Below are 24,807 nucleotides of genomic sequence, written 5' to 3' on the forward strand. Positions count from 1 at the left end.
AAAAGAATATTACTCAGATAAATATTATAAAATAAGGTCTATGTAGTTCACTTGAATTGTATTAAGTTAGAGGCAATATATACAAATGTTCAAATAGAATCTTCACAGGGTAGAACAAAATATTATGGAATATATATAATATATATAGTAATTGAATGTATATAATATATATTCAATTGAACACATATTATATATATAGTTGATATATAATATATATAGTAATTGAATGGTTAATTTCTCAAATGGCTATTTAGAATATTTAGCATAATCTTAATCAAGTAAATGAAATTATCTTCTCTATGACCTAGAGGCATGCTCTTCCAAGCTTTGTAAAGAAGAAATATTTCTCTGAACATCCCCGAACTCCACCCTGTTGTCGTCAGCACTCCTCTATTACCCTTACAGGCTGATCTCACTTGCTACTGGTTTATTGACTGGAAGTTACTGTAATCATGCTTCCTCCAAGGCTGAATTGCTCCCTGTACACTATAACTGTTGGAAACCTTGGCTATACTCTGACAGATTTTCTCAAGTATAGCCCCAAGCTATGAACTTGAAGGTTTCACTTGGGTCTTATAAATAGTCAGGTGTGACAACATAGAACTATGATAACTGTGTGTCTATGTATGTGGTACCTATACGGATATGAAAAGAGGCTTTGGAAAGACACGACATTAGGTTTCTAAATGACCTTGATAACATCGTATTTAGTCCTCTTTTGGTGGATAAATAAAGCTTAGTTAATTTTTACCCTGAAGATACTTTGGGAAATAGACAAGAATTTATATACATTTGCCATCTTACATGGCTTTCCCACCTTGGTATTTTTTACAGAAATTATTACGACATTTTAAAATGCTACCTGTGTTATCCCTCTAGCATAATGAATTGCATATTTTGTTTTAAAGCCCACTTTTTGAGGCAGTGAAAAAAGAGTAACAGAAACAAACCATAGTATGTTCTTAGAAGCTTAAATACTAAAAGAAAGGACCCTCAGAATTACTGACACTCCCAGAAAAAAATAAGGTGCTTACCATCCAAAATACTTAACAATGATGAACATATGATGTTTAAAAAAATCTCTTCCACCTTATTTAAATGAAAAATTAATTAAAATCTTCTAAGAAAGATTGTCCATATGAATCTGGGTAAAAACCTCCTATGATTTGTAGCACACATCTCTCTCTTTATTTATTTATTTTTTTCTTAATTTTCAGTTTAGCCTGTTGATTTTTCAGAAAAAGGCAGGGAAAAAAAACGAACTTCGTATAACTCACTTATAATGTAAAATATTCAGTCTAAATCTTCAAAAGTATGTCTTTTGAATAAAAGAAGACAGATACTACAGTGTTTCTGCCAGAGAGTCCAGTTTAAACGTTCTGCAGCATGCAAATGTTATCTCGTCTATGTGAGTCTTTTACCCGCGTGGGTGTTGCAGGGTTGGAGCCTTCTGCCTGTGATTTAGGTTGTAATTTTATTTGTGGAAATAAACCAATTGCAGAGCTTCAATTGTTTTAGCGATGAGGTGATCAATAGCCCATTACTGGATAGAACAGCAGCTACAGGAAGTGCATTGAAGATTTTAATGCATGAATTATGCATGCCGTGCTCATTCTTTAGTCTCCGAACAGAATGACAGGGTTTGTGAAGTCGCCTCAGATAGTTTCTTGCATTAAGTGACTGCAGTGAAATGCTTAATATTTTCAGGCATAGAAGCAGCATTGACTCGGGCCAGCCGAATTTGGAAGATGTAAATCCCCCAGCTCCCAGCACAGAATGCTTTATTTGAAAGTATTGCTATGTAGGGAGCCAGCTTCACTGTCATCTAACCTGCTCTCCCCAGAAGGTTGGCTGAAGGATGGGAGCGGCTGTGCTTGCCTCTGAGGTCACAGCTTGAAGTCCTTTTAACTTGCTTTCTGCTGCAGGAGAGAGGCGTGTTGTAGTATAACTATTGCTGCATTTATTGAAATGGACATTTTGCAATAAATACAATACTCGGAACAACAGACAACTCAGCATATCAGGTAAGTGCAAGGTTTTTCTCTGGGTTAGGTCATTGTAAGTGAGAATGTGCTGAGTTAGGATAACGGTGATGCAGTCAGTATTAGTAAGGTTGACTCAGACCTCAGTATTGCAATGCAGCGTCAGGGTTCTGAATTGTTTTGTTAATTGAAAGGTGATTTTTTTTTTAAATATTTTTGACAGTGTGGTGCCATAAGGTATTTTATTTGCATGCAAAAGCTTTTCAAGAATGTACCAGAGCTTAGATGTATGTGTCTTGGATAGATAGAGCCTGCAAATTGGGGAGGGGCAGTACTGAGCGTGAGCTGAATCAATAAAAGAATTATCATCTTCTGGAGAAGTTTGAGCAGGGCTGTGGTATTCCTTTGGCTCAGATTATTTCCTTTATGTCAACATTCTCAGGTTATGGTGAAAGATGTTGGTAGACACCCAAAATGTTTAGTCCTTTTTCCAGAAGTAGAGGATAGCACTGAGGTACTCAAATTCAAATACTGTGTTGCATACAAATTGAACAGATGGAATTGAAATAATTTGGAATAGTGTGTCCTTGAAGGAAGACCTTGTTGTCAGAAAGCAGTTTGAATTCTACCTGGAGTGTTTTGTTTTCTTTCCTCCTGTCCAGTGTGACTTACTACAAAAAAAAAAAGAGTAGATAGATGTTATATTCTGAAATTTACACCAAAAAAAGTTTTATTTTTCTTGATGTTTTAAAAATTAAGTTTGTGTAATTGTAGAACCTACTGTATAAAAGCCAAACAAAATTCACAAAAACTCTGAAAAAGTGAAAAGTAGTAATATTAATATATTACTATATATTAATATATTAATAATATATTACTATATTTGCCAGTCTTTGTGAGTTAAAGCTGCTTGCTTCAATATCATGGCAAATAGCTAATAAATATGTAAATGATAGCAGTATGATATGAATTCCTCAACCTCTCTTTAGGGTGGGAAAATAGCATTAAAAAAACATTTAGTAAGAAACTTGATATAGTAAAGTGTTTCAAAGATGATTTTAAACAGTAAATATATACTATTAATATATGTATACACTATTAGTATATATACACACATATGCATATATGTACACATGTTTATACACACCTATATACACACCTATATACACTATAATATATAATTTGCAAAATATAATATGTGTAATATAGCATGTAATACAACATGTATGATGTATGTATATGTACTTCCTGAAGTATGATGCTAAGTTTTTTTAAGTATTTGTTAAATAATCTATCAAGAACCAGTAATAGATAATGATAAGTATGCTTTCTGAAATAGGTATCACGTATTAAAAGAAAAAGGGAAAGAAATATAGAACAATGATATTAAGAGCACAGGAAAACTACTTTTCAAACATTTCACAATGTATTTATTTCACAATGTATTATTCTATCGAGTTTCCTTTCAGCTGCCTAGTAGTATGGTGGCACAGAACTCACACTATAGAACATGTTTGAATCTGCAAAACTGAGCTAGTTTAGCTAAAGGAGGAAACTCACACGTTGAGTTTTTCCTGGGGGGCGGGGGAGAGGATAGGAAGGCGAAGTAACTGCCTATACACATTCAAGTTCTCCTGATGCTGAGTCATGGTGTTCAGTTCTGCTCAAATACCTCTTGGCTGAGGTAGCCCCTTAACAGCTGGTAAAATGGAATTGGAAGGAAAATGGAAAAAAATAGAAGGGGCAGAAACTTAAAAGATATTTATTCCTTAGCTGCATACTAAATTCTGAGTATAATGGCAGCTCTACTCACTGGACTGGCTGAAGTGACAGTAGGAGAAGAAAAGCCCCCCATGCTGATGACAAGATCAGAGCAGTAAAATTAATGGACTAACATGGTGAGACTGTATGAACAAAGGGGGCTACATAATACTGCACTTGTTCATCCTCTCTGCCATTGTTCTGGACTCAAACCTAACCCGAGCCACTTCTCAGTATCACTGAAAATACGTGATGGTGAAGAAATATTTCCAGGATCATGTGAGGGAAATCTGGAATGAGATGCTCTCAGTTCCCAATTCCCACAGTAGTTGTAATTAATTTTTATAGATTGTCAGTTGGGAGAAATTAACAAGAGATTAATAAGGATATTTGAATATTAACCACAATATATGAGGTGAGACACCAAAATGAAGTTAGATAATGATTATTATGGCAAAGCATAGTCATATTAGATGCAGTTAGGAAGGAGACTGAAGATCCAAAAAGAATATAATAAAAGAAAAGAGGAAATGAAATGAGAAACCCATATAGCAGTGAAATATTAAACACAAGATTTTGAAAGAAAAATGTACTTAATGAATAGGTGATACATATTATTAATGTACCTTAAAATCAATTTCTAAGAATTCTGAAATATTATGATTCACTAAGATAAAGCTTAGTAATTTAATTTAAACATGAATTTTAAAGGTGACTCAGAGTGAGAAATCAGTTGAATATTTTAAAATGGTAAGCCATCAATTTTCTTTTTAGTATAAATATTTATATTAATGTTTGCACCTATGTGATAATGAATCTAAGTAGAAACCTATCTATATGTAAAACTCTGTATATCTCTATATGTCCTGTTTTCAGCCTTAGCCATAAGCTAAGATTATAAAAAAGTTACGAGTCATTTATTGGAAGAGTAAAGAGTAAAAGCATTTGAAGAGAGATAATATGTCCATTTTCCAAACTTGAAACACACATACAAATTGATTAAATCTGAGTTTATATTTTTGGGACCAGGACGTCTCCCCTGTATTTTTTTAAGATTTATTTATTTGAGAGAGAGAGAAGGTGTGGGGGGGAAGGGCAGTGAGAGAGGAAGAGAGAGTCCCAGGCAGGCCTGTTGAGCATGGAGCCCCACACTGGGCTCAGTCTCAGGACTCTGAGATCATGACCTGAGCTGAAACCAAGTTGTTGGATACTTAACTGACTGAGCCACCCCGGGTACATCCCTCTGCTGTATTTTTTAGCAAATAGTTCTGATGAGTTATAAGCTTTGTAAGATTCACAGAAAGCTTTTCAAATATGAATTTATACCAAAGAATGATACCAAGAAATTACATCTTCTCTTTTCTGTCATAGGAAAAAATAATTAAATTAGTTCCACCTTAAAATATATTCCCTAAGAAATTAGTTTTTGAAATATATTCCTTTCAAAAATGCTCCTAAAATTTGACTCTGAGGTTGTTTCATTTTAACACAGCTTCATACATGTTTTAGCAATCTCTTTCCTCTGATTACAAATATAATTTTCACTCTGTTTTTCATTGTTTTTAATCACTTTCCTCTCCTAAGACAACTCAGTATAATGAAGAAATATTTATTTAAGGATCCTCCTGTGTGCTTTTGCTAGGTATTCTGGCTTCCTAGATAAGAAAAAAGATAAGGGGAAGTGCTTTCCATAGAACAAATAATCCAATGTAGGAAAGAAGTACAATATAGCAGCATTCAAAATATTTGGTATAAAAAGTTTAACAATCATAAGACAAGAAACCATACTCAAAAATTTTGAATGGAGTCCAGCAGAAGAATAGACATACATAAAGGCATGGAAGCAAAACCTAATACTTTATATTCTAGTGTCAGGACTGAAATAGAGGAATTGGATAGTTATAGTTGAGAATAAAAAGGGTGGGAGCAGGTAAGAATTTAGACTTGGTTCTATAGTCACTGGACACTCACATATGTTATTTAATCCCTTTGGAGGAAAATTTAAGGCTCAAAAATTTTCGGACCCTTGAATCAGATGAATGCTGAACATTTTTTGGTGATTGTTAGTTTGATATTAATTATTATAATAATCTTGCCTTTTAGTCTGTATTCTCATGCTTTGCTTTGCTGCCCCTTGAGGGACTGCCCCTCCCAAGTATAGCCAATTACTAGACTTAGTGAACTAATTACCCTTGAATTCACTTTTCAAATGCAAAGCAAGCAACCAGGAGCCTGCACCTTAAACTTCCTTCTTTATCAGTGTTCCTATGCTCTGGCCAATTTCTTCTTGCCCTCATCACCCCAGGGCCAAGTACCAAACAACTAGGGACAGCTCCAGTGCCTCCAGAGCTTCCTGAAGTAATTCAAACTAGCCAATTCTAAATCCACTTATTCTGCCTCCTTCCTAAGAAAAGCATCATAAAGGCTTTTGCTCATACTTTTCTCCCTCCTTCTACCTACTGATTGGCCCTAGATCCCCAAAATTCCGTGTGGCCCCAGTCACGGTATGTCCCCTTCTCTTAGGATCTGCGAGTGTAACAACTGCCTTTTCAATGGCAGACATCATCAGTTCTATTGACTTTACCATACCATAATAATAATGAAACCTATATAATAATAAAACCTATATTAAAACAAACATGAGAATGTCTTTAATATCTTTAACACCAATTAACATCAATGGAAAGGTTAATAATATTTCCAGTATTTAAAATAAATCAATCAAGTCTTTTTAAAAAAATCATTACTGTTTTATTGAACAGCTATATTCAGATTTAAGGGTAAATCCTAAGTGAACCCCTTATAAACATAAGCTTAACTCTTTCCTAAGTTGTGGTTAGTAGAGGGATGGAGGGTATATCCTCCAGAAATATGAATGGACAATTAGAAGTTTTCAGTATAATGGCAAGCTACATAGGTCTAAAGTTTAATCATTTTTTCTGAGTCTGTTTTAACTTGTAGCATATCTGCTTTATAAAAACAAGCATCTACATCAATGTCAAGGGAAAATGCTACCTTATGCTCCTAAAATATCAAATACTGAAAATTTAATTAACAAATGCTAGTTTTGTTTATATAATGTCTTTGGTATCCAGTAAGCAGCACACATCCTAATTAAGAAGTATTTCTGCTACATTAAGCCTACAAAATTGAATTGAATTGTCTTAAAAATGTGGTGTCCAAGAAAAGGTTGTCGCTAATCAGCAAATGCCAAACATTGGAACAATGAACCAACACAACCATGAGACTAACAAGAATTGAGCCACACAGAGGTAGTGCTGTGAAGTATATATACGAAAAGACAGCATTGACATCTTTCGGTAGTACACTGTATTGTTTCAAAACACCGTCACTGAAAGAAATAGAGAACTGTAAATGACTTTGAAGTGTAGAAGAATTAAAAAATTAAATGCATGTTTGAACTTAACGGTTTTTAACTTCCCTTTCTACACCAAGATTGTATATGTGATGAATGCAATCACAGTAGCCCTTTAAGACATGAACTTTTGAGAAAGAAATTCAAGGGGAAAATTGAAGATGATTTAGTTGAAGAATAGGTTAGAAAAGACACTAGTCATGCTAGCAGATGGAAGGGCAGCAAGGTAGGTGGCTGAGAGGGAATCTGGAGGCAGAACTGTGCCAGAAAGAACATAGGAATTTAAACAGATGGAAGATGATATATTAGTTGGCAAAAAGAAAAGCTGGGTGACAAACAGGAGGCTCTCTTGAAGAACTGGATGAGTAAGCAGCCAAGAAGTGAATTGGATGGACCAGTAATAAACAAAATAGGTCAGTATGAGGGCACCCAAGTTCCAGAAGAAATAGGCAAGAATAGTGGAAAACAACTGCAATTTTTGCCTTTACGTGAACCTAGGGAATGATTTTTGTTAATGATTTTTTAAAGTGCTTTGAAATTATGATCAATAGTGATGATCTATGGAGGGAAAATTTTAGTAGAAAATTCAAAGGCACATACATACTGCTGAGGAATTTTATTCTGTAAAATTATCATGAGCATGAAATGTATTTTTATTTCCTAATTTTATGTTTTCTATATTTGAATTCTGGCCTAGGCTTAGCTAATATTTGAGGATTTGGATGAAAAATAATACTGAGGGCTAATATAAGTAGAGAATAAGAACTTTAACCCTTACTAAAAAGAAAATTTGCCAGTCTATGGAAAATTTGAATATAATTGTATCTTTAGAAAAATTTCTTATATTGTATTATCTGCTAAAAGTGGTGAGAGCAGTGCCTCATTAAACATACAGATGATTACAAGTCTTCTAGTCTTTCTTCTGTCTTCAGACTTATCTACCTTTAAATTACTATATTCTTAGATAATTATTTATGCTTCCAAACATTAAGTAGAATTATTTAACATAGTTAAGTACTTTTTACATGATAATTGTCATCATAAAAAACATGCCAGGCACAGTAATGTTTGTATGAAGGCGCTGGCTTTATGGCCATATTTTTTAAAAGTTTTATTTATTTTAGGGAGAGAAAGTAGGCATGCGCATGGTGGGGAATGTAGGGGAAGGGTCAGAGGGAGATAATCTTCAAGCAGACTCCCTACTACGTTTAGAACATGATCCCATGACCCATAAGATCATGACCTGAGCTGAAACCAAGAGTCCAACATTCAGCCAACTGAGCCACCCAGGCACTCCAGCTTTATGGCTATTCTTTTTTTTTTTTTTTTTTAAAGATTTTATTTATTTATTTGACAGAGATCACAAGTAGGCAGAGAGGCAGACAGAGAGAGAGAGAGAGAGAGAAGGAAGCAGGCTCCCCGCTGAGCAGAGAGCCCGATGCGGGCTCGATCCCAGGACCCTGAGATCATGACCTGAGCTGAAGGCAGTGGCTTAACCCACTGAGCCACCCAGGCACTATGGCTATTCTTATTGACCTTCAGATAGATATGTGGGTTCTAAGCAGAAGAGATACTTCTATTTGTCCCACATATAAACTTAGATTTAATACCACTCTTTGTTTTGTTCTCCTATTTAAACTATAAACATATTTTTTTTTATACAACAACAATATTTCTTAGGTCTGTCCATTTCTATCTATTTTGCTAGCCAACCCCCTTATGCCAAAATGCCTGAAACTTTGATCTTTATTGCCAGTGTGATCACTATCTGCATTCTCAAACACCTGGCTGACTCAGTCGGTAGAGCATCGACTCTTGATGTCAGGGTCATGAGTTCAAGCTCCATGTTGGACGTAGAGCTGACTTTAAAAAAATAAAAAATCTGCATTTCAATTAATCCCACATAACAGAAGCTAGGATGATCTATCATGGTTATCTGGGATGTTTGACTATTATTTTCAAGTGATGTGTGTAGCTGCAACTTTAATCCTCTGGATTAAACTTTTGAGCACAAGGCTAGCAGCTATAGCTTCCCAAGTTCTAAGTAATTCTCTTGAGTTGGGGAACCATATTTGGCAAATGCTATACATATGCCAGACACTGTGCCAGACTTTGGAGATACAGGATGAATAAAACATGAATCTTTCCATCAAAGAGTTTATATTCCAGTGGAATAAACAGATTTATATACACTAAATACTATGGCACAGTTTAATAGAGGGAATGATGTTATATCCATGGATAAAAGATATGTATACTACCCTACATAGTTGTGACTCTCTTGAGGTCATGGAACATACTAATTTGTTAATTCAGGAAATGTTTATTAAGCCCCTTCTCTGCATAATGGCTATGCAAGGGGAAGTTTAGGAAATTCAGTCTCTTGAAAAAGAGACTGGAGCAAACAGAAAGTTTATTGGACAAAGGTAATTCTTGACAAGTTGTAAACCAGGTACAATAAGTGCATATAAATTGGGCTTTAGCCAAAAGTAGGGGAAAGCATCAAGAATAATTTCTTGGAGGCAGCAATCAAAGGATAGTTACAATGGTTTTTAAATAGTTGTATAATGGTTCATTAAATGTAGTTATAAAATAAATGGTGTTCACTAGAAAATTTAGAGGCTCACACTAAAAAAAGGTGGTTAATGAACACAGCTTGAAAGGATAAAGGAGGCAAGTTTTGTGTTTGATGCTGAGATAATTGCTTTAATGCATATTCTTTTAATCCTTTTTAGAAGACTATGAGATTCTCACTTTAAAGATTAGAAAACTGAGATTAAGTTTATACTGTTACTAAAACTCTAGGTCCAGGATTAGGAAATTAAAATCTCTCTGATATCCCCATAAATTTAGTATTTTTTCTTTCTTTCTTTTTTTGTTTTTTTGTTGTTTTTTTTTTTTGGCATTTTGCAAGAAACTTCAAATATCAAAGCATGATAATTCAATGAGATCTTGGACTGCGACGTTCATAGGTTTGTTCATCTATCATTTATTTAACTAAAATGCATATAATGAAAAAATGCAAAGTTACAAGTTAATTTTTATTAAGAGATTTGTAATTAGAAGAAAGTCAAGTATGATTTGAAAAATTAACCATCCATAAACATCCTCTAAAAATAAAAGGTCACTTTGCTCAAGTGTGGAAAGTTTGACTGATGGATAAGGAACAAAATGACACATGAGGAAATACATTTAACAAGATGTCCAATATATGGACCAGCTTAAATATCATTGAGTAGATTGATGGGTAATGAGTTTTCAACAAATTTATGTTAATGAGTTTATTATTGTTTCCTCTAAAATGTGAATTAGTTATAAGAATAATTTTATAGTGCTTTTCCCTGAGAGGGTACTTTTAGAAGCTTTTTTCCTTCTTAACCCTTCAGGAGAAAATGTGATATTAACCAGGCAAGTTTCCTACATATAATTGAATAATAGAGTATCACTTTTGTTTTATTTATCATTGCATTGCCAGTGTCTAGAACAATGCCATGAGCAAAGTAGGCGTTCAATAAATATGTGAAAAGTGAATGGTCACATGAATTTATGTTATCATATTTTATTAATTTGAAGACATTAATTTTAAGTCACACCATTAAATTACTAGACTTTGGTGAGCACAGTTATTATGTAAATGTACATACCAAATGTAAAATGAATCTTGTAGTAGGATTTTTTCTTTTAACAACAAAAATCTATCTTGATCTAATGTACACCTGTACCTGGACATCTGAATATCAAATCAACAATGTTAGTTTCTTTATGAGTGTGGTCTTCAATCTCAATGAACACCAACTTTGCTCTGCTTTACGGAACATGCTTGGCAACCAAGATTTAGATATCTTTCTGTGTTGTAGAACCCTCTTTCCTACCACCTTGACCCATGAGTATATTTTGTAAGAGTTTTCACAACGATTATGTTGTAAATGGCAAGTTTAGGTGATTGAGATGAATATACATTACATTATTGATTAGGAAATTAATGTAAAGGATTTGGTGATTTAAAATGCAAGTAGATATTCTATCCAGAAAATATTGTGGATATTTTAATAAAGAAAAACCATGTGTTAGATAGAAGTTATGTTAATAGCAGAAATGAAAATAATTCTACTATTTTAAGTAACATTCAAAATGCTTTCAGACTACATAGGCACAATTACCATTCTGTTTTTGTACATATCTTCAGCATTTAGCACATTGCTTGATATATTGTATATAGTTGGTAAATATTTGTCATCAATTTATGATAATAAGGTCTTGTTGGCTTGTGTAATCAATTCATACTAGTTATAATCACATAGATCACAATGAGGCAGTAACATTGTTAGGAAAGTATTAAAAATGGTGAATATATTGCATACTGTGACCTAGTCATAGCTAAATGACAAATTATATAAAACAATGTGTTCAGAAAAAACCAACCAACCAAACAAACAAACAAACAATGTGTTCAGGAATAAATGGCCTGCAAGATAAACAGAGATCTAGGCCATAAAGAATGTGTCTTATTGAGTCTGGGGTTATCTTATGTTGTTGAGGATGAGTTGAAATAGTACATTGTTTCTTTGAAACTTACTGAAGATGTTACATTCATGATGGGAGTAGAAATAATCATAAATAATAATAAAGTTATTGAAAGACACGATTATTTGTGCCAGAATACTCAATTAGAAGAGAAAAAACATAGCCAACTGTGTACATAGATATATTTGGATGAGACCTTTGCAGGGGAGCATGAGTGCCAAATATTATTGATTTTTAAATAAATCACTTTGTAGGAAAAAAGAAAATTCTTTGGCACTGTTTTGAGGTTATAAAATACCATATAACATACAAATAAGATGATTTTCTGTGTTCTTCATTGCTATAGCATGTGGTCCCCACTCACAGAAATATTAGTGCTTTTAAGTGAACCTCTTCTTTCATTTAAATTAAACTTAAACTGATGTTTCATACAGTAGTGAGAAAAATATTTTTGGTAATCTAAGAGAAAGATTTTTTTAGAATTTATCTATCTAGTCCCTCATCAAGAATAAAATGATATCTTAGAGTTGGAAGGTGTCATATAAAAATGTGACTAATCTTTAATTTTTACATGTGGAAACAGAGTTTCTGATGATTGAGGCTTATTATTTAAGGATCTACTATTTAGGCATACCTACATACAGAAAAGAAGTTTCAAAGCATACTTGTTACAAGTTGAATAATAATATAAAAATTGCAGTAATTTTTTCCTTAATTTTAAGATTCTTGATTGAGATTTAATGTTCTTCATATAATTAATTTCTTAGTTTAAGGGAAAATGTTCTTTAATGAACTCTTTTGCTTCTCTAAATTATCTGTTTTGAGAAATTCTTAAGAAAAGAAAAGAAACTTCAATAAAAGAAAATCATTCCTCTGGGATTCAAAACATGTAAAATTCTTAGATTTTAACTACAGAAATATAATGTTAGAATAAACTCATGAGCATGGTATTAGAAATGGGTACTAATTTAGACATGCTTAGTGTCAGTATAAACTTAGTTCTTCTTTAAAAGAGCTAGTCATGTGTCAATCAACATGCCAAAAATAAACACTTTGGTTATATATATATATAAAAAATTTCAGTACCTTGTAATTTAGGAAGAAAGAGAGTATTAAAGATTAAATGGAGGAGGTTGTATAAATCTCTGTTTCTCATATGGAAGACTGATTAGGATTAAAACAGTGCAACAAAGTGTAGATATACAATAGATACTACAGAAGAACTATAATGATTATATTGCCTAGCAATTGATAAAATAAAGATAATGAATAACAGGAATTAAATTAGTTAATTGTGCAAAGATGTTATCATCTGTGTCACAGCAAAATTACTCTGTTTTGTTGACATAATAAACCACTATTTAAAGGTAGAAATGGGTACACCAACATTTATTCATTTTATACTTTGTGCTAGGCAGTGTGTTTTGCAAATTTATTTAAGTGCTGTTGCCTAGTAACAATAAACATGTTTTATTGTGTTAATAAAACTTAATATATTAGTTTTGTCTAGGAAATGATATTTTTGACATATATGCATCATATATGTGATTACTTATTTAAAGATAATTTAGTACTTAGTCTTTATAAATCATTTTATAATTGCATATGAGATCAATTACAAGGAAATATAGCCTTCTATTTGTTTATTATTTACTTAAGAATGGACTGATTAAGTTCAAGCTATAAAGAAAAATAACAAAAATGCATATGAGTAAAAAAATGCATATAAGTAGAATGAAAATTAAATATTTCATCTAGGCTGTAAAGATGATTATATGCAGATTGAGTAAATTGGGGAAACAGAATCATGTGGTGACTTTAGATCCTGATCTAAAATGAATTCAGCAAGAGGCACCAGGATGGCTCAGTTTGTTAAGTATCTGCTGTCAGCTCAGGTCATGATCCCGGGGTCCTGGGATGGAGGGCTCCCTGCTCAGCGGGGAGCCTGCTTCTCCTTCTCCCTCTGCTCCTCTTCTCCTGTTCTCTTGCTTGCTCTCTCTCTCTATATATATCTCAAATAAATAAATAAAATTTAAAAAAATAAAACAAATTTAGCAAACAAATAAATGAAAAAGTTTCAATTTATACGTGATAGGAAAAATTACTTTAGCAATGGCATTTCAGTAAATGTTAGAGACAAACAGTAAACTCATACAGACAATTGATATGAAAAGAAATAGAGCAAAATTTTTCCTTCTTTTTTTTTGTAAGAAAGAGAGAGTGTGAAATTGGGGAGTGATACTGGAGGTGTAGAAGGAGAGGGAGAGAGAATCCTGAATCACTCCAGGCCCAGAGCAGAGCCAGAGTTGGGGCTCAATCCCACAATCCCGAAACAGTGACCTGGAAATCAAGGGTCAGATACTTAACCAACTGAGCCAACCAGGCACCCTAGAGCAAATCTTATTTGTAATTGAGAAAAAAAAGATGGCATCGTTGGTCATGGTGGGGGGTGTGGGGGAAGTCAGAGTATTAAGAACTCAAATGTTTCCATGAAGTCTCCTACACACCTAAGTATTCATTTCATTTTTTCCTATGCATCATCACCCATAGAGCAGTTTTTCTTTTCCAGTATCTGTAACAAAGTGACTCAAATTAGCCAGAGCTATTTTTTTTACATGCATGTTTCAGAGAAAAGAATTGAGTTCCCTAATGGTTACTCCTTCTTTCAATTTGTGTCACTTTTAAACATTGTCTGGCCTATTTATGACAACCAAAAATGTGAGCTGAAAAGTATTTGAATTTTATTATTTTCAAAGATCTTAAGAGAAAAGCTGGAAAGCAATGAATTGATAATGTGGATAGCATTTGGAACTATATCCTACTAGTTATTAACAGGCACATGCTGAAATAAGGAGCAATAGTGTTAGTTCAGCAGGAAGGAGTGAGTTGTTCCTCTAGAGTTTCTAAACTGTTATACATACATTGTCGTAGGAACAGTAAGCTTTATGCCTACATAGAACAGATTCTAAAGGCTACAATTTGATATCAGAATTAACACAAGAATTTGTGAAGAATACACCTGATATTCATTTAAATCTTTCCTTTAAATTGTTTTTTTTTTCCCAGTGACATTTATCTAAATTCAAAATTTCTCTTAGTGTTTAATTCTGGGAAAATGTTTTAATTTAATTAAAATTATTCTGATTTCTTTTATTCAATATGAGCTATATAATTTATTGCCCTTTATTTTACTTTACATAGACAGTTAGATTTTCTATTCAATTAATAAGTAATGTGCCCTACACTAGGTTACTTGGTCCCCTTCATGCTGGAATCTCATTCTTTCATCACTATGTCGAAAGCTTTATTGATGATGTAAGCTGTCACAAATTCCTTTTGGAAGTATTAGTGTGTATAATGAACAAACAAATATGTGAATAATTTGAGTTACCTTCTAGACCCTCACGTGTTTTGATGAGTCAAGAGATCAAATGCTATTTTGTATTTATGATAAACACTAATTTGACCACATCCATTTATCTCTAAAAGAAATGCAGATACAATAAAATGGAGAAGTGATACTTCTAAAGCTATCCTGTTTAATGATTTTTTCAAGGCCTTTCAAGAATGTTTGCCATATGTCTGGCAGCTGGAGCCTAGTCTTTAGGCCTTCTCAAAGATGAAACTCCTACTGAAGTTACACTTTGTTGAATGATACATTATACCGTATAGTACAGATGGAACATAAACCATCAACGTTTTTATTGGGGGAAAAAAAAGGCATTAAGATTATAAAGGAGAAAGGTCACTTCTTGCTCCATGAATTCCCTTCTTAGACAAAATAATCCAATATAATATAGAACTGTAATGCGATAGAATGTATAATAGATTCGTATTCCTAAGCAATACATAATGAAGTATCAAAAGAAAACATACTTACACAATTAGAAAGATCAATAAATATTAGTGGAGTAGTGTCATCAAACTACTGAACTAAGAAGCAGAAAACTTTGAGATTTATCCCTTGAGATTTTAGACAAATGGCTTAAGCCCTTTAAGCTTCAGGTTACTAATCTTTAAAATGAGGATTAGTAATATCTGACTTCACCAACTCTCAAACTGCTTGTGAAGTACAGATAAAGCATTCATGGAACCATTAATAACTTTCACACCTCTGAAAAAAAGGTATAAAGACTGAAAAAGAAGTAAAAAAAATATTAATCCGAACAGTACAACCATCATATCTTGATTAAAAAGGTAAATTTTATATCATGTATAAATAGAAACAAAGAATAAATGAATGAACAAATGAAAGAAAGTCATTCATTCAGGGAAAGTAAAACATGAACAATGCAAAAACTGTATTCATGATTAACCCCAAAACTAACAGTCTTTGAACCATTTTCTGCAAAACTGACCCAAACAATTGTGCTCCAATCCAATCTCTCCATCTATTCTCTTGTTCCAAATAATGAAACATGGTTGGGAAACAGTGGAGAAACATGTGGAGAAACAGACTTAAGCAGTGCTAGACATTATTCTAGAATCGCTGATTTATTCTCCTGTATTCTGAAGAATTTCTACTAGGGAGACTGAGTATCCACAAAATATAGAATGCTAACAACACCTTCTATGGTACTTTTGTAATAATTGTTAATATCTAATATTGTTGGTATTATTAAAATATTTTCAAACAATTTCTTAGCCATGTCACATGCAGCTAAAATAAAATAAACTCAAATTAGGAAAAGCTTCTTTATTTTTTTCCCTGTGAGACATAGAATACTATCTTAGTGAGAGATATATATGAATCCAGTAAAGAACCACTCGATTAATCAACTCTTGAGATTATGATATTTAAATAATATATTTGTTAATGCTTATATCTTTAGCATTAAAAGAACTGCTTGTAGATTTCTATTTAAATTAAATCGTGTTTTATACATAAGGCACCTGACAATTTGTTTATTTTTTCTGAACTCTCTTACAACAGATTATACCTTGCAAATATATCTATATTGTTCATTATGAAATTACCTCATAAAAAATCTAATTTTGTTGACTTCACAGTTTTGAACAGTCAGCTTGCAGTCATTTAGCTTGGATCTTCTAAGGATTGGGCCCTAAAATTATTATTTTTCTTTTTCTTGATTTTTCAGACAAGAGTATGAATTTATTCATTACTTTTCAACTGCTCTGTTAGATGCATTCCAAACAATGTCCTGTGGGGGCTATCCAGAAGGAGTGTAGTAAGAGGAGTGAGCAGTTACTGAAAACTTTGTTCCTTGTCATAAAACAAAATGGAATTGTTAAAGCCTCCAGCCTATTTCTTGATCATGCTTTGTATTTTAGAAAAAGCTTTCAGAAGCTGCAGACAGAGTTTGAGTCAATTATTGTTCCTATTTCAGCTGACATAATCAAAATTATCCAAAGTGATGATATCAAAATATGAGCTAGTCTTGAGTGACGTGCATGTCTAGATGAATAAGCATAGATAGCTTTTGTATTCTTCAGCTGTCTCTGAGATTTTGGTTGGTTCAGATACATACCCATTGATTCGAGACTGTTTTTTAAATTATTAATGGGAGTTGTAAATGAGGCTATTTCCTCATCTTTGCAATTATTATCATACTAAACCTAAACCAATTATGATATATCCAGACTCCATTTTATTCTTTTTCATTTTGAGGATTAAAATACCCCCCTTTTTTGCCATAAGGATGATAAAATGATCAGTGTTAATGATTTTGTCCATTTAGTTCTTTAAAAAAGGACATCTAGATCGTTCATGTAGATCACTTTTAGAGTTTAGCACATAAAATGGAAATATTCCTGCTGGGATTCGGTTTGGGATTCTATTGCCATGCATGAATCTTTGATTTGCTACGAAGTCTTTTCCATAGCCTTCGAGTAGATTTCTGGTGGAAAGGGGGACTCTTGGGATCGTGTTCTTCATCACAGATATTGACTGAACTCCCCCATGTGCTCAGAGGATCAAAAAGTACTTTAGTAAAAACAGACCTTAGGAGTAGGGATGACTCTGTCTTTAGTCTGAGTATTTTTTTTCACGTTTTCTTTCTTGTGCTCTTTGTTTTTTGTTTTTTGGTTTTTTTCTAGTACATTAAAAATGAAAGCCGTGGCTAAATATGTGTGTATATGGATATGTGTGTATGTGCTTATATACACGTGCATGCATGTCCCTGTGTTTTAAATCATATTTCACAAAGGAGTAGATATTTCATGTGATATATAGAGTCAAAGAGGAAGTTCCATCAACATTTTGGGAGCCCCCTGGGATCTTTCAACCATTCATATTTTGGGCTCTCTTGGGTTAATCCTGCTATAGAACTATATGCTTATTTTTGTAAATCAAACATTAATTTGCAAAGTTGTTAAACAACTTATCCTCCCATAATAATTTCTTATTCTTAAGGTTGGTATGAAAGATATTTCTGTTATCATTTTATAAATGAGGAAAGATTCAAAAAATTTGGCTCCATGTCAAATTTCACCACCAGGTTGAGCAGCAATACTTAATTTTAATCTAGACTAACTCTCTCTGGGACCCTTGCTCTTTCTGTACGTGATATGATTGTGGCTTTGCTTTCAAGCTTTTTACCAGATTCCTTAGATTTCATATTATTTATCCAAAATTATTAATATTTTATGAATTACATTTGTCTTCTTTTTTAGCAGCATATTTTTTCCATTCTAAATTGCAAATTTCCCTCAATTTAATGTTATTAAAATTAAGATGACACAAAAATTAATGCCACAATGACATTTTTATAAATATGAAATTAAATTGATAAAACAAAAGTAATAGAACTGAGAAGGCACAGGTTTTTTTTTGTGTTCCATCCCTATGTTTAGAAAATTTATTATATTGAGGGGTGCCTGGGTGGCTCAGTGGGTTAAAGCCTCTGCCTTAGGCTCAGGTCATGATCCCAGGGTTCTGGGATCGAGCCCCGCATCGGGCTCTCTGCTCAGCGGGGAGCCTGCTTCCTCCTCTCTCTGTGCCTGCCTCTCCGCCTATTTGTGATTTCTGTCTGTCAAATAAATAAATAAAATCTTTTTTTAAGAAAAGAAAATTTATTACATTGATATATGTCTTTGAATTCTCTTCTCCCTGAAAAATTCTCTGCTTTTATATGTAAACTTTATGTAAGGATTAAAATCCTATTTCATTATTTTTGTTCTTATAATTGCCTCAAACCACTGGCAAATCTCCCTTTATTAATTTTCCTAATCTCATAAACGTCTTTTTTGAAGTTCATTTCCTCCTAAGAAGATAATTTTCATTGTATAGTTTTCTGAGGGAATTTTATCTAATATCTATGAGTTTTTCAGTGTTCCCACTAAATAGTTACTGAAGTGTTTCAACAACAACCTGGTTTATTGGAGCATCTTTTCTGCATTGTTTTAATGTAAACATTACTCTATCTTTAAACTTACCTATATTTCATGGCATCTCCCCAGTACTTTTTCAACTTAATGAAAAAAAAAATATGTGAAAAATTGAGTTTTAGAACTTCTCCATGAACTCTCCTACCTTTGCCTTAACTTGTGCAGGTTTTATTTGTTTGTTTGTTTGTTTTTAACCTGGAATGACAGGACTTGAACAAAGTGAAAGCTGAAGTTGAAAAAAATTAAACTTTCCAAACCATTGACCCTAAGATTTAAGGGAAATGCAGAGATAGATAGCATTCCAAAGAATTATGTTCATTTAAGCTCGAAAGAATGGCTCCATTTTGTGTGGCAAATTAAAGTATAGAACAGGAAACTGAGGCTAGATCCTTGTCATGAGTAAAGGTTAGTGGGAAACTCATGGGAGGTCTCAATGCAAGGCCCATTTATATTAGACCAATGACATCAAAACTATTTTTAATGATTAGTCAAACAGCTACTCATTTGTTTATTGTCTTGGTATAGTTTCATTCACTCATTCAGCATCTATTTATTGAATGCTTGTCATACGTGAGATGCTATGTTGGGCATTGGAAGGTCAATGGTAAACAATAGATATACGATCCGTTTTTAGATCGTCAGCTTGTTATAAATACTAGGAAGGAGTTTATAGAAGTATCGAATTTCCATGTCAGGTGAAAGTGAGTGAGAGATAATTTGTATGACAGTAGAAAGACTCTTGGTGGAAGTATGGTTTATTTTGAAACCTGAAGGATAAAGATTTATCTAAGAGCACAAGGAAATAATCAGAAAGTAGCCTCTGCTCATCCCATATTTCTAGATTTACATATTTCATCTTGTTCTATGAAAATGTAAATTACTTGTTTATATACCTATAAACCTGGATCATAAATTAGCTGGAGAAATAAGAAAACAAAAAAGACTGTCATGCAAACATCTAACCATTTAAACTATGAGGAGTCAAGGAGCCAAAGCAGGATGAGTCACAAGAAATCTTTTTGCTTCCAGGGGTGCCTGGGTGGCTCAGTTGGTTAAGCGACTGCCTTTGGCCCAGGCCAGGATCCCGGGGTCCTGGGATCAAGTCCTGCCTCAGGATCCCTGCTCAGCAGGGAGTTTGCTTCTCTCTCTCCCTCTAACACTTACCTGCTTCTGCTCTTGCCTTCTCTCTCTCTCTCTCAAATAAATAAATAAAATCTTAAGAGAAAGCTTTCAGCTTCCCCTATAATTTATGTTTCTAAATCTGAAGTAATGTGCTATGACCACATAAATTCAGGGGATTTCTAACTTGAATTGGAGGGCCAAGGAATATTTCTGAAACAATGGCCTTCAGAAGTGAGGCCTGAGTGAGGAGTAAAAGCTAATTAGAAGGGCAGAGGGTGGAAGGAGCAGTGGAGGGGGGCCGTGAGGATGAGTCAGAAAGGGAGAAAAAATTGAGTAAAGGCTCAGAGGCATGAGGCTAGAAAGTGTTGTAACTCAGTTTCCATGGAATTGGTGATAAAGACCAACCATGACAACAGTCAATGGAAAAGCACACAAGGAAAGACAATGAGAAGCCATTGCTTTATATTAAGTAGAGAAGAGACTCGAAGGAATTTTTGCATTTAAGAAAGATCACTCTGGCAGTAGTTCTGAAAGCATGTTTGAGTAGGGCATGGATGCCAAGCGGGAAGAATATAGAAGGTATTACAGGAACTGTGAGAGAAGATGATGGCCTAAACTAGTAGTTTTCAAACCCTTTTTCTTAAAAATCTCCAAAAGAATTTTTAAAAATTGCATATCCTCATATATACTTATGAATCGACATACAAATTCATCAAAATTTTAAATAGCTGCAAACGATGTAGTTTTCAGCATATTGCACATTTTGACATTTTAAATACATCTGTTATATAACTGTTAAATATATCCTTTAGAGTCTGAATAGGATTGAGATTCCATGGTCATTGTTATCCACTTAAAAATATTTGAAATAGCTTCTGTAGAACTTTTAAAAAATATTTTAAAGATTTTATTTATTTATTTGAGAGAGATCACAAATAGATAGAGAGGCAGGCAGAGAGAGGAGGAAGCGGGCCCCCTGCTGTGCAGAGAGCCCTACACAGGGGCTTGATTGATCCCAGGATCCTGAGATCATGACAGAGGCTTTAACCCACTGAGCCACGCAGGCACCCCGAACTTTAAAAATTTTTATGCATTCTTATTTCTTTTGAATTAATATTTGTATTCACATGAAAATTTATCCTATTATTATATGACTTATGCTTGGAAGTATTTAATTCATTACCCTTTCATATTTTTAGTTATAAAATAAACTTATAATTTGATTTCTCAAGTTCTTATAGCTGTAAGGTTTTTTTCCTTCTAGAATTAGTCAACATGGTTTTTACTAATGCACAATTGACCAAAACTATGTATCTGTATTCAAATTTTGAAAAAATTGTTAGTGATAAAAAATACAACTTTATTAGAAATGCAGTGTTGAATGTGACAGATGGGCTTCTTTTAATTCTTCTACTTTTGGAACAATGTTACTTATTGCCAAAATAAGAGAGAAGTTAGTATTAATTCTATTTTGACTTTTCACTTTTATAGATGTGAACTAGAGATGAAGAGTCAAGCTATAATACTGCCATTCAATTCTGAACTCTTTCTGATTATATGTAGAGAATTACATGGTGATCCATTACCAAAATTTATCTTTGGCAATCCATTAATTTTGTGGAATGCAAAAAATTGGATTTACCAGATACTTTCTTTGCCAGTCATTTATTTTCTCAATAGTAACACTAGTACTTCTTAACACTAACTTCTGGTGTCGTTTTGTTTGGTGCCTCTAGAAGATTTACGTGCTGTGTTAATGAACAAAATTCTGGGTGGGTAAGAATTGTGTTTTGGGGGCACCTGGGTGGGTCAATTGGTCAAAAAGCTACTGCCTTTTGCTCAGGTCATGATCCTGGAGTCCTGGTATCAAGTCCCATGTCAGGCTTCCCCTGCTCTGCAGGGAGCCTGCTTCTCCCTTTCCCTATGCCTCTCCCCCTGCTTGTGCTCTCTCTCTCTCTGATAAATAAATAAAATCTTTAAAAAATAGAATTGTGTTTTTGTTTTGTACTCTCAAGAATATGTATATACAGTTTAAGAATATCTATATTCTTATGTTTTTGTTTTGTACTCTCAAGAATATGTACATACAGTTTAAAGACTACTAACCCAGATTAGGGCAGCAATTGTGGTTGTGGAAAAAAGAGAAAAGCAATAGGAACAAATAGAAAGATGAGGTGGAAAAAAAATCAGTAAGTTTTGGTGGTATATTGGATTCAGTGCATATGTAGAATTTCTACAATTTGAGAAGGTGGAGTACATTTAAAATATTCCTGTAAAGGGGCGTCTGGGTGGCTCAGTCATTAAGCATCTGCCTTCAGCTCAGGTCATGATCCCAGAGTCCTGGAATCAAGCCCCACATCAGGGTCCCTGCTCAGCTGGAAGACTGCTTCTCCCTCTCCCACTCCCTCTGGTTGTGTTCCCTCTTGCTGTGTCTCCCCCTGTCAAATAAATAAATAAAATCTTAAAAAAAAAAAAAATTCCTATAGAGCATGGAGGAGAATTGACCAGAGAAACATGAAACAAATTGTCTGATAACAGGAGATAACAAGTTTTAGGTCACTGATCTGCAAAACTGTGCAATTTTTTTTTTAATGTCATTAGCCACCAGTGTGAAGGTACAGACAAGGCATAGGCTGAGGGCTTTTCATGATAATATCAGAAAGTTGGTTTTGAGGGATATGGGATTGATGTGAAATATTAAGATGGAAGATTCCAGGTAGAGGAGAACTCAGCTCCATTGACCTACACATCTACTGAGGGGAGTTACATGAGGGGAAAAAAGCCTTTGTTATGTTGAGCTCAAAAAAAAAAAAAAAAAAAGAATAGAATTGATGACTTTGGAAAGTAGCTTCACTTCTCTAGAAAGAATGAAGTAAAAGTATATGCAGAAAAAGGAATATAGAGTTGACCCTAGGACATTGTGGGGGTTGAGGTGCTGACCCCTCTCACTGTCAAAGTTATGTATAACTTTTAACTCCCCTTCCAAAATTAATTACTAATAGCCAAATATTGACTGGAGGCTTTACCAATAATGTAGATAGTTGATTCACACAGACTTTGTATATATATTATATGTTATACTCATACTAAAGTAAGCAAGAGAAAAGAAAATGTTATTAGGCAAAGCATAAGGAAGAGAAAATCCATTTACAGCAGTGTACTGTATTTATGAAAAGTAATTGGCATTCAGTGGACCTGTACAGTTTAAATCTATGTTATTCAAGAGCCAACTGTACATTTAATTGTTCAGGGAGTCCTGTCAAAGTATGTTAGGAATGCAGATGAACTTGAGAAAACGCTAGAGGCAGAAGGCCTGGGAGTTGCTCCTAGAGTAACTTTAAGGCAACACATATCCAAGATAATGTAAGAATATATAGTTCATAAGGAAGAATGTCTTGAGATTACTTACCATAAGAAATAATCAGGGTGGCATGTTATTTCATTCAGGAGACAAGTTCATAGAACATTCTAATCTAGCTAAGTATTTAATCTTTCTCCAACATTTTTTAATTGAAGAGTAGTTGAAATAAAATATTAGTTTTAGGTGTACAACATAGTGATTCAACATTTATATATTATGAAGTGATGCCCACAATAAATCTAGCTACCATCTGTCACCAGGCAATGTTGTTACAATATTATTAACTGTATTCCCTATGCTGTACATTGCATCTCTGTGCCTTATTTATTTTGTTACTGGAAGTTTGTGCTTCTCAATCACCTTCCCCCTATTTTGCCTAAAGCCCTAGACCCTCCCCTCTGGTAACCACCAGATTGTTTTCTGCATTTAGGAGTCTGTTTACATTTTGTTTTGTTTGCTGGTTTTGCTGTTTACATTTTGTTTTGTTTGCTGTTTTGTTTCTTAGATTCCTCAAATAACTGAAATCATGGTATTTGGCTTCCTCTGAAGGAATAATACCATTTTAATAATACCACTCAGCATAATACCATTTTGGTCCATCCATGTTGTTACAAATGGCAAGAATTCATTCTTTTTTTTTTATATATATTTTATTTATTTATTTGACAGACAGAGATCACAAGTAGGCAGAAAGGCAGGCAGAGAGAGAGGGGGAAGCAGGCTCTCTGCCAAGCAGAGAGCCCGATGTGGGGCTCTATCCCAGGACCCCGGGATCATGACCTGAGCTGAAGGCAGAGGCTTTAACCTACTGAGCCACCCAGGTGCCCCAAGAATTCATTCTTTTTTATGACTGATTTATATTCCATTATGTGTATGTGTGTGTGCATGCATGTATGTATGTGTGTATCACATCTTCTTTATCCGTTTATCTATTGATAGACACTTAGGTTGCTTCCATATCTTGACTATTGTAAATAATGCTTCAGTGAAGATAGGGATACATGTATTTTTTTTTTTAACTAGTGTTTTTGTTTTCTTCAGATAAATACTCAGAGTGGAATTACTGGATCGTGTGGTAGTTCTATTTTTAATTTTCTGAGGAATCTCCTTACTTCCATAGTGGCTGCACCATTTTTGCATTCCCACTAACAACTCACAAAGTTTCCCTTTTCTCTGCATTCTTGCCAGCACTTTCTTATCTTTTTGATACTAGCCATTGGGACAAGTGTGAGGTGATATTTCATTGTGGTTTTGACTTGAATTTCCCTGATGATTAGTGGTGCTGAGCATCTTTTCATGTGTCTATTGGCTATTTGTATGTCTTCTTTGGGGAA

The 24,807-nt window shown here is 33.8% G+C and overlaps 1 protein-coding gene across 3 annotated transcripts in view; it reads left to right on the plus strand.

Annotated features, from left to right (window-relative positions):
* Positions 1-24,807, plus strand: part of CNTN1 (contactin 1) — a 353,970-nt gene that overhangs the window by 118,393 nt on the left and 210,770 nt on the right. The window contains exon 3 of one of the 3 annotated variants that reach the window (XM_059402902.1): positions 1,926-2,024. The exons of the other annotated variants lie outside the window; for them this stretch is intronic. The gene's annotated coding sequence lies outside the window, so the exon portion shown is untranslated. The remainder of the gene's footprint in view (positions 1-1,925; positions 2,025-24,807) is intronic. 3 annotated transcript variants of the gene reach the window in all.

Source organism: Mustela nigripes, chromosome 6 (assembly GCF_022355385.1).
Source record: "Mustela nigripes isolate SB6536 chromosome 6, MUSNIG.SB6536, whole genome shotgun sequence".
NCBI lineage: Eukaryota > Metazoa > Chordata > Mammalia > Carnivora > Mustelidae > Mustela > Mustela nigripes.